Genomic DNA, 11,610 nt, shown 5'->3' with positions numbered 1-11,610 from the left:
TGGCTGATTCATGTCAATGTATGACAAAAACCACTACAATATTGTAAAGTAATTAGCCTCCAACTAATAAAAATAAATGGGGAAAAAAAAGAAAGAAAGCAGTACAGGACTTTATATTGTCTTTATTTTTTTGGGGGGTACCCCACATGGCTTGTGGGATCTCAGTTCCCCAATCAGGGATTGAACCCACCCAGGCCACAGCAGTCCTAACCACTAGGCTACCAGGGAAATCCTAGGACTTCATACTCTTGGCAGTAATGTCTGCATATGTCCTTACTTTCACCAATCCTGGGAGTCAGAATCTATGCCACCTTGATAGATCAAATAATATCTCATTGTACAAACTATTATGTATAAAATAAGCTACAAGGATATATTGTACAACACAGGAAATAGAGCTAGTATTTTCTAATAGCTGTAAATGGAATATAATATTTAAAAATTGTGAATCACTATATTGTAGACCCTGAACCTGGGTCTCCTGCCTTGCAGGCAGATTCTTTACCTTTGGAGCCACCAGGGAAGACAATTTATATAATATTGTACATCAGTTATAAATCAATAAAAAAAAGGAAAAAAATTGTTTGTTTGTTTGTTTGTTTTGGCCATGTCACAGTGCTTGTAGACTCTTAGTTCCCCGACCACGGATTGAACTTGGGCCATGGCAGTGAAAGTGCTGAGTCCTAACCACTGGACTGTCAAGGAAGTCCTTTATTGTTGTTTCAAGTTGCATTTTGTGGTAGGGTTAACATTATTTTCACCTGTTTAATGGCTGTTCATGGCTCTTCTTTCATGAGTTGTCTGTTCTTGATTCTGTCCTGTTGTTCAACGCATATCATTTTCATTTTCCCATCACTTTTCTTGGTTGAGGAGACAGCTGTGGGTGTAGAGACCTCAAGCAGAAGAAATCTAGTATGAAAAGTTCCTGCTTTTGCACTGTCTGGGTTGCTGACTTGGATTGGGGAGTAGATTTTGATCACGAGAGAGGAAAGGAAAATAAGAAGACACCAAACTTCTCATGCAAACTGAAGAAGACCTGAGTGGGAAGAGCTAAACTCTCCATTTTTGTCATCTTCTTGACCTCACACTTTTTGTCGAAAGTAGTCTGGAGCATTAGGCTGGAACTTGAGAGAAAGAAGAGGAAATGGTAACAGAGTCAGAGAAAGAGTGGTTAGGTAGAAGGGGAACCTAAAGTGTGGTGGGTAGAAGCTAAGTTTAAGGACAATGTCAGGAAGGTGCACAGCCCACTTTTTGCTTATCTGTGCCTAAGATCTTGGGTTAGACAATGATGTTTTTACATGTGACACCAAATGTACATGCAGCAAAATAAAATACTCACACACCGATCTTCATCAAAATTAAAAACTTTCGTGTTCCAAATGGCACCTTGAGAAAGTGAAAAGACAAGCAACAGAATGGGAGCAAATATTTAACATCATATATCAGATAGCATCACTGACTCAATAGATATGAATTTAAGCAAACTCTGGGAGATAATGGAGGACAGAGGAGCCTGGTGTGGTTCAGTCCATGGGGTCACAAAGAGTCAGACATGACTTAGAGACTGAGCAACAATTCAGATAAAGGACTTGTATCTGGAATATGTAAAGAAACTCTTATGACTCAATAATGAAAGTCTAAAAATGGGCAGGGAATTCCATGGCAGTCCAGTGGTTAGAACTCTGAGCTTTCACTGCTGAGGGCCTGGCTTCGGTCCCAGGTTGAACCTAACAAGCTATCTAACCACTCCTCTGTCTGTCTCAGCTCACCAACAGGGGAATAAACTTTCCTAAGGAGGTCAAAGACCTATACATGGACAACCATAAGATTGATGAGAGAAGTTGAAGGTGACACAAACAAATGGAAAGATATGTTGTGCTCATGGATTAGAAGGATTAATATTGCATTTTTGTTTTGTTTTCTTTTTTTGTTTCTTTTAAAATTAAAAAAAATTGGAATGTAATTGCTTTACAATGTTGTGTTCATTTCTGCTGTACAACAACATGAATCAACCACAAATATACATATATCCCCTGCTTCCTGAACCTCCCTCCCACCCCTCCTTCCCCATCCCACTTCTCTAAGTCATCACAGAATACAGAGCTGACTCCCTGTGTTATGCAGCAGCTTCCCGTTAGCTATCTATTTTACACATGGCAGTGTACATATGTCAATGCTACTCTCTCAGCATGTCCCACCCTTTCTTTCCCTCACTGTGTCCACAAGTTCATCCTCTATGTCTGCATCTATAAAGAATTATCTGTTAAAATGATCATACTACTCAAGGCAACCCACAGATTCAATGCAATCCCTATCAAAATACCAATGGCATTTTTCTCAGAACTAGATCAAATAACTATGAAATTTGTGTGGAGACATAAAAGGTCTTGAACATTCAAAATAATCGAGAAGGAAGAACAAGCTGGAGGTCTCACACTTCCTGATTTCAAACTATACTACAAAACTACCATAATCAAAACATAATGGTTGGTTCAGCTCAGTCACTCAATCATGTCTGACTCTTTGTGACCCCATGAACTGCAGCATGCCAGGCTTCCCTGTCTATCACCAAATCCCACAGCTTGCTCAAACTCATGTCCATTGAGTTGGTGATGCCATCTAACCATCTCATCCTCTGTCATCCCCTTCTCCTCCTACCTTCAATCTTTCCCAGCGTCAGGGTCTTTTCCAAGGAGTCAGTTCTTTGCATCAGGTGGCCAAAGTGTTGGAGCTTCAGCTTCAACATCAGTCCTCCCAATGAATATTGAGGACTAATTTCCTTTAGGATTGACTGGTTTGATATCCTTGCAGTCCAAGGGACTCTCAAGAGTCTTCTCCAATACCACAGTTCAAAAATATCAGTTCTTTGGTGCTCAGATTTCTTTATGGTCCAACTATCACATCCATATATGACTACTGGAAAAACCATAGCTTTGACTAGACAGACCTTTGTCAACAAAGTAAATCTATGCTTTAATGCTTTTAATATGTTGTTTAAGTTGGTCATAGCTTTTCTTCCAAGGAGCAAGTGTCTTTTAATTTCATGGCTGCTGTCACCATCTGCAATGATTTGGAGCTTCTTGGACTTTTGGCCAAGATCAAGTGTAAATATGATGGTACTGGCACAAAACAGATAGATAGATCAATGGAACGGGACAGAGAGTTAGGAAATAAACCCACACTTAGGTGATCAATAAATCTGTGCTTTCTTTAGGCAAGAAAGTGCAATGGGGAAAAGGCAGTTTTTTTCAATGAACACAGGAGTATTGTTAATACTGTGATTCTGTGATTGAATTTATTTCAGAAAATGTTACTATTTTTTAGAATAGCACACTGAAATTTGTGGGGGTAAAATGACAAAATGACCAGGATTTGCTTCAAAATAGTTCAGGGAAAATAAAGGGATGGATGAGGTAAAAGAGACAAAGTTGAAAATTCTAGAATATGGGTATGAAGAGTTCATTATATTGTTTTTACCTATTTTATGTTCAAAATTTTTCATAATTGTGAAAAAGAACCAGATTAGAGCCTAACTACTGAAAATGTAGTTTTCAAACTAGGAGCATTGACATCACCTGGGAGTAGGGATGTCAACTTAGCAAAGAGCAATACAGGATGCTCAATAAAATTTGAACTTCAGATAAACAATAAATAATTGTTTAGAATAAGTAGGTTTCATGCAATGTTTTATTTATACTAAAAATTATTTGTGAAAATAGCTTGGCAGAGTTTTTTTTTTTTTAAATAAAACTAAACATGTAATTTCTTGGTTTAGCTAAGAAATTAAAAGACGTTTACTACTTGGAAGGAAAGTAATGACCAACCTAGACAGCATATTAAAAAGCAGAGACATTAGTTTGCCAACAAACGTCTGTCTAGTCAAGGCTATGGTTTTTCCAGTAGTCGTGTATGGATGTGAGAGTTGGACTATAAAGAAAGCTGAGCACAGAAGAATTGATGCTTTTGAACTGTGGTGTTGGTGAAGACTTTTGAAAGTCCCTTGGACATCAAGGAGGTCCAACCAGTCCATCCTAAAGAAGATCAGTCCTGAGTGTTCATTGGAAGGACTGGTGTTGAAGCTGAAACTCCAATATTTTGGCCACCTGATATGAAGAATTAACTCATTTGAAAAGACCCTGATGTTGGGAAAGATTGACGGCTGGAGGAGAAGGGGACAACAGAGGATGAGATGGTTGGATGGCATCACTGACTCAATGGACATGAGTTTGGGTAAACTCCGGGAGTTAGTGATGGACAGGGAGGCCTGGCATGCTGCAGTCCATGGGGTTAGAAAGAGTTGGACACAACTGAGCAACTGAACTGAAGTGAACTGAAACATGTAGCTACTTTATGACCCAGAAATTGCATTCATGGGCATTCATTCCAGAGAAATGGAGACTTATGCTCACACAAAAACTTGTACAAGAATTTTTATAGCAACTTTATTTCTAACAACCCCAAACTGGAAACAACCCAAATGACCTGCAAAGGGTGAACGGTTAAAGAAACTATGTGTCTTCATACCACAGAAGTAATATAGTGTCTAGGATGTTTTAGGCATTATATTATTTGTATGATAAATATTTTATTTATTTATTTTTATTTTTTATTTTAATTGGAGGCTAATTACTTTACAATATTGTGGTGATTTTTGCCATACATTCACATGAATCAGCCATGGGTGTACAAGTGTTCCACATTCTGAACCTCCCTCGCCATCCCATCCCTCAGGGTCATCCCAGTGCATCAGTCCTGAGCACCCTGTCTCATGCATTGAACCTGGACTGGCAATCTATTTCACATTTGGTAATATATGTGTTTCAATGCTATTCTCTCAACTCATCCCACCCTCGCCTTCTCCCACAGAGTCCAAAAGTCTGTTCTTTACATCTGTGTCTCTTTTGCTGTCTTGCATATGGGGTCATTGTTACCATTTTTCTAAATTCCATATATATGCATTAATATACTGCTATTGGTGTTTTTATTTCTACCTCACTTCGCTCTGTATAATAGGCTCCAGTTTCATCCACCTCGTTAGAACTGATTCAAATGCATTCTTTTTAATAGCTGAATAATATTCCATTGTGTATATGTACCACAGCTTTTTTATCCATTCATCTGCTGATGGACATCTAGGTTGCTTCCTATTTCTATGATAAATATTTTAGTATCTTTTAAGGATAAGGGCTCTTAAATATATCCACAGGACTTCCTTGATGGTCTAGTGGTTAAGAATCCACCTGCCAGCACATAAGGGACACGGCTTTGATCTCTGGTCTGGGAAGATCCCACATGCTGTGGGTAACTAAGCCTGTGAGATAACTACTGAGCCTGGGAGCTGCAACTACTGAAGCCTGCAAGCCCTAGAGCTGGTGCTCGTCAACAATAGAAGCCACCGCAATGAGAAGCCCGTGCACCACAGCTAGAGAATAGCCCTGACTCACCACAACTAGAGAAAGTCCGTGTGTAGCAGCAAAGACCTATCACAGCCAAACAAAAACAAAAAATCCATATCCAGAGTGTTATTATGATGTCTATCAATTTTAAATAATTCTTTAATATCCTAAAATATGCAATGTTGAAGTTTCCCAAATTTTCTAATAAATAATACATATGCAGTTTATTTGGTTGAATCAGGGTCAAAACAAGATCCACTCATTGCATTTGGTTGATGTGTCTCTTTAGTCTCTCTGTCTTCTAAGAAGAACCGTTTTTAAGAACAGTTTTTGTTTTATAGAGAATTGAGGTCATAGTATAGAGTCAAGGACCCTGCACCGTGTTCACTATTATTAACATCTTATGAATAAAGTACATTTGTTGTAATTAATGAATCAATATTGATAAATTATCATTAAAGTTCTTAGTTGCTTTGGACTTTCTTAGTTTTTACTTATTGCTCTTTATCTGTGTCAGGATCACATCCCAGATATCACCTTACATGTAGTTGTCCTGTATCCCTGGGCCCTTCTTGGCTGTGACAGTTTTGCAGACTTTTCTGTGTTTGATGTTCTTGGCAGTTTTGAAGAGTACTGGTTAGATATTTTGTAGGATGCCCCTCTTTTAATATTAGTTTGGTGTTTTTCTCATGGTTAGATTGGAAGCTTAAGTTTCTTTTAATCTTTCTTTCCTTGGCATTTATTTGTTGAAGAAATGGCTTGTTTCCTGTAGAATTTTTCACATTCTAAAATCTGTTAATTGCAACCCTGTGCCATTTACCATTTTTTTCTGCCTCCCTCATTTTTCCTCTCTAAGCTGGTAGTTAAATTTAAAGGCTTGATATGATTCAGAATCTATTTTTTGGCACGGATACGTCATAGGTAGTGTTTGTGCTGTGTTTTTCCACCAGGAGGCATATAATTCTAGTTGGCAGTTATTGATAAGCATTGCCTAGGTCCATGGTTTTATTAGGGGTTGTGAAATGGTGATATTTTAATTCTATCACTTTGTCTCTGTTATTTTATTTATACAGGTAAATTATGCCTCAATTACTCTTTCAGTATGATTTATTTAGGAAAGGGATTTACTTTACTCTTCATTTGACTACATTTCAGAATAATGAGTTCATTCTCTAGTATTTTCCAAAGGTAACAAATGAATTTTTATTTAGTATAATTATGAATAAATCCATCTAATATGTGTTAATCTCTTTCAGTGATTATTTTTATTGATGCTTAATTTCTCCCATATTTGGTGAGTTTGAGCCTCAAGCTGACAAGATTCTAATACCTTTGATAGCCTTCTTGCCATCAAGATCATCTTGTACTTATATGGCTACATATGTATATATATTTTAGTGGAAATGGTACAAAAGATCTCAATTTGGGTGCAAGGGAAGGTTTTTACTTATTTATTTTTTAAGATAGGATGTATAACATGTTTGTTTGGTAATGGGTATGATTCCCTGCAGAGGTAAAGGTGATGGTGTGGGAGAGGGATTTTTGCTGAAAGAATATCTTTGAGTAGGTGAGAGGGGATGGGTCCAGTGCCTGAGTGGAGGGTTGGTTATCAGTTGAAAGTGAAGAGGAGGGAGGGTGTGTAATGAAGAAAAAGGAAACGTGAAATAATTGCCTTGAAAGTTTGTGATGGAGTGGCCAAGAAAATGGCCAACTTGAGGTTTGTGATGATACATACCCCATGATTTTATCCAACCACTTCAACTGCTTGGGTGCAGGGATAGAGGAGGTGGGAAGTTGGATTCAGCCAGAACTGAGCTTTTGCCAGGCTGGTATGATGTGGGAAAGTGAGGGAGACTGTGTATGCAAGGTGGCTATTATAGCAATGGGTCATTAAATTTAAGAGGGGTAAGGTTGGAACAGGGCAGTATCTTTTGTATCAGGGGCAAAGGGGTGGGAAGTCTGGGGAGCAGAATAATTGTTGGCGAGAGGGCCCATGAGAGAGTGACTTGCAAAGAACAGGGGGGTGTTGAGCTCAGGGCGGGAGGCTTAAAGCTGAGATTATGGAGAGGTTACCGGTCCAGGTAACAAGAAGACCAAGGTATGACCGTGGGGTGGGGGCTGCAGTGCAGGGAGGATAGCATCTGGAGATGAGGAGATACAGGGGTCAGGGTGTGCAGCCAGGGTGCTGGGTGGATTGGCTTGGTTGATGAGAAGTCACCAAGAATGGTAGTAAGAGTGGGATGAAGAAAAGACAATGACCCAGACGCTGAACTGTTCAATGATGGTGGAGGAAAGGGGGTCACATCTGGAAGGCTGCTAAATGCTGGCACCTGGAGCAGCTGAGGGTGGTCTAGAAAGGCTGCAGCAGAGGATCCCAAGATGTGGTGTGGGCAGGGGGCGGTCAGGCTGTAATATGTGATGGAGGCAGCTGGAGGTGGTAAGACCACCAGGCTGGCCTGGTCTGCTCATAACCCGCCATTCCTGGGTGTTTGGGGTAGTAGGTAAATTCTCCAGTCCACGGCCTGTGCTGACCTCGAGGCTGGCAGTGACTCCTTTGTGTCCCAGGCCCTAGCCTGGTGCAGTTGAGGGTCAAGGGCTGCCCACCCATGGCCCACCTTCCTCATGGGGTCTCTGAGCCTGACCCAACTCTGGGTGGTAGGAGAATCTGTCTGTACTCAAGGATCTCCGGCCTCCTATGCTTTACCTTCCAGAGGTGGGAGATCCTGACAGTTACAAGCAGAGCCCTGTGTGTGATGGGAAGTGGTATGAACATCAGCGGTGGAAGCCCTGGGGAGAAGAAGCCCTGTGGTTCTCTATCCCCACAGCTCCGGCCACCATCAGATGGTCCTGGAGCCCACAATGATGTCTCCAGCCCAGACCTCAAGGTCTACATGTTCAATTGCGTCCTCCACTTCTTCTTGCTGGATGTCTAATAAGGAAGTCCACAGAATTGTGTCTAAATCCAAACTCTTGCTTCCCTGCTCCAGCAGTTTTCCCTGCACAACCCCTCCCCCCCCCGCCGCACCAATCCTGACAAAGCTGTTATCTTATGGCTCAGGCCAGATAGCTGGCAATCATCCTCTTTCTCTCACATTTCATATCCAGTTCACCAGCCAATCCAGTCACCTTTGCTTTCAAATTAATCCCGCACTGACCCCTTTTTATGCCCACTTCAAACATGGCACAACTGGTCAAAGCAGTGGGGCCCAAATAGGACTGGCAGAGGCTCTGCCCCTCCCTGGTCTTGCCTGGGTCTTTGCTGTGGCCTTTCTGCTGGTCTCCTGCTTCCAACCTTCTGAGTCTCTTCTCCAAATATTAACTGTGTGATGCTATCCAAGAGGAAGCCTTGTTTTTCCTGGGGTATGAAATGCCAGGAAACAGACATGTTGGTAGATGAAACGATATGAGTCCTGAGATTTGCTTCACAATAATCCAGTAGGAGGGGGAAGTGGGTGGGAATAAACATGGCTGAAGCTAGGAGGTGGGTAAGTGGGTATTTATTATACTGTCATCTTAATACTGTTCGGTCTACTTTTTATAAGTTTAAAACATTTTATAATAAAGGTAAAAGCTGATGGAGGTGGTCTTAAAGGACAAGCCGATTGAAGAAAGTGCAGGTCTGGGGTCCGCAGAGCCTGGGAGACAGTCCACGGTCATGGCACTGAGCCCTCTGCTCCCATCACGGTTATTGTGGATGGTGGGGCCGGTGGGGCTGACTGGCCTGTGCTCTCTTCAGAGGAGGAGATGGGGGTGCACAGAACTGTGGTGGTTTGGGGTCCCCACGCCCACATGCTGGAAGAAGAGTGTCTTCTGCCCTGTGAAGATTTAGAGGGTGCTAAGACTCCTCAGGGTGGTGGCTCTTTTTGTATGTGTGTCTGTTAATCTGAAACCCTGTGACCTTGCTAACTCACATTAGTCCTTGGAGCTTTTTTGTTTTAAGAATAACTTATTTATTTTATTTTTGGCTGTGCTAGTTCTTTGTTTCTGCCCGAGGGGCCTTTTCTAGCAGGGGCTATGCTTCGTTGCAGAGCACAGGCTTCTCACCACAGTGGTTTCTCTTCTTGCGGAGCACAGGCTCTAGGCGTGCAGGCGTCAGTAGTTGTGGCACCCAGACTTACTGTCCTCTGGCATGAGGGATCTTCCTGGACCAGGGATTGAACCCGTGAGGGAGTGAGGGAGGGGGGATTTGCTTGTGGCTTCTCACTGGGTTTGGCCAATGGTAGGCAATAGGGGGAGACTCACTGTGGAAAGGAGAGAGGATGGGGGTATTTCTCTCACATTGTCTCCCTGTCAGTGTCCAGGCTCCTCGCTTTGTCCTCTCACGTGTGTGTGTGTGTGTGTGTGTGTGTGTGTGTGTGTGTGTGTGTGATGGGGGCTATAAAGCTTCCCAGTGCCTCAGACTCACCTTTGTTCCCTTCACCCAGCCCTCACCCATATAAACAGCCTCTTCTTTACAGCTCTGTCCTTGAAACTTCCCAGTGGAGTTCTGCTTCCCACTGAGACCCTTCATCTCTCATTCTTCTCCCTCCTGTCCTCACAGGGGCTGGACCAGGACTCAGTTTCTCCTCGGCAGGGCTTGGGGTAGGGGTGGTGGGATAGTGGGGAAGACACTCTCTTCTCACTCTGGACTGTGCTCTTTCTCAGCAGAACCTGGAGGGTAGAGTTCACAGCTTCATCTTCACCTCCCTGCCTTCTGGGATTCAGCCTTTAACTTCTCCCTCTACTCAGATCTCTGAGTCTTTTCAGCGAGGAATATGTCTCTTCTGAGAGGTCAGGCTCTGACCAGTGATTTTCAGCTTGAAAGTGAAAGTGAAAGTCGCTCAGTCATGTCTGACTGTTTGCAATCCCATGGACTATACAGTCCATGGAATTCTCCAGGCCAGAATACTGGAGTGGGTAGCCTTTCCCTTCTCCAGGGGATCTTCCCAACCCAGGTCTCCTGCACTGCAGGCAGATTCTTTACCACCTGAGCCACAAGGGAAGTCCAAGAATACTGGAGTGGGTAGCCTACCCCTTCTCCAGAGGATTTCCCCACTCAGGAATCGAGTTGGGGTCTCCTGCATGGCAGGCAGATTCTTTACCAACTGAGCTATCAAGGAAGCCCAATTTTCAGCTTAGTTCCAGGAATTTGGAGTTTGGGAGTCAAAGCTGAAACTGAGAGCACTTCTCCAGCAACTCTGCCCAGGGCCTCCGATAGGTGTATCTTATGTTTGGTGTACCCGAAGGTTCTCTTGTTTTGTGATTTTGTGAAGTGAAGGACTCACTTCACCATGAGTCCTGTCAGGTGGCCATGTTGTGAGGCTGCCTGAGCATGCCTTTTTGTCTTCCCCAGTTGCCTGCCATGGCTGTCAACAAATGCCCACTGAGCCAGTGATTATGGGGAGTGTGTCCTGTAAGTTTCTATTAGGGATGCCGGGAGAGGTGAAAGGTGAGGGGGCAGATGAAGGAAGAAAGAATTCCATTTGGAGGAAATGGCAGACCCAAGGCTGGGCCTTTGCAAAGTCAGGGTGTGTGTGTATGCATGCGTGCTTTCATGAATGTGTATTTAGGAGGGGTTTGGCGGACGAGTCCATGAAAGGGGGGATCCTCCCTTCTCAGACTTTAGGGGAACAGTAAGACTGGGGAGCCTTGGGGCATGACTGGTGAGTGGGGACTGGATTGGACAGAGATGCTGATACTGTCGCGACACCCTCCTGTGGGAACTCCATTTTGTTCTTAAAACAATACTATTTTATTAAAAATAACCAAATAAAATAAAAGTAATAAATAAAATAAATAAGAGCTAACTCTTCAGGAAGTCAATAAGTATTTGAATTAAGTCCCTCCACCCTAGGACAGTCCCTTAGGTCCCTAACCCTAAACCTTACAGCAAGCCAGGGACCTCCTCATCTGACTTCTGTGACAGACACATTTTGCGTATTATTTAACTTCATATATGAAGAACTCTGTAGCCTGCAGTCTTTTGTGTCCGGCTTCCTGTGTCGGTGTCTATTTTTCTAACATTCCTTGTCTGGATCGCCTTTCCTTCCTTCCCTCAGCGTCCTTCACCAGAGAAGCCCTTTCTCAGTCCACCGCGCTGGCCACAAGGGGGCAGCAGAACCCGGTGGAACCTGGGCTGACCCAGCGGAGCAGCCCGGCTCTTGGCCACCGGTTTCTCCTTCCACCCAGGTAGCGTCCTCTTTCTGGGCTGCTTCCCAGGGAGCTGCTACAGGGT

The sequence above is a fragment of the Cervus canadensis genome, chromosome 28 (assembly GCF_019320065.1).
Source record: "Cervus canadensis isolate Bull #8, Minnesota chromosome 28, ASM1932006v1, whole genome shotgun sequence".
NCBI classification, from domain to species: domain Eukaryota; kingdom Metazoa; phylum Chordata; class Mammalia; order Artiodactyla; family Cervidae; genus Cervus; species Cervus canadensis.
Note: the sequence above shows the minus strand (reverse complement) of the source record.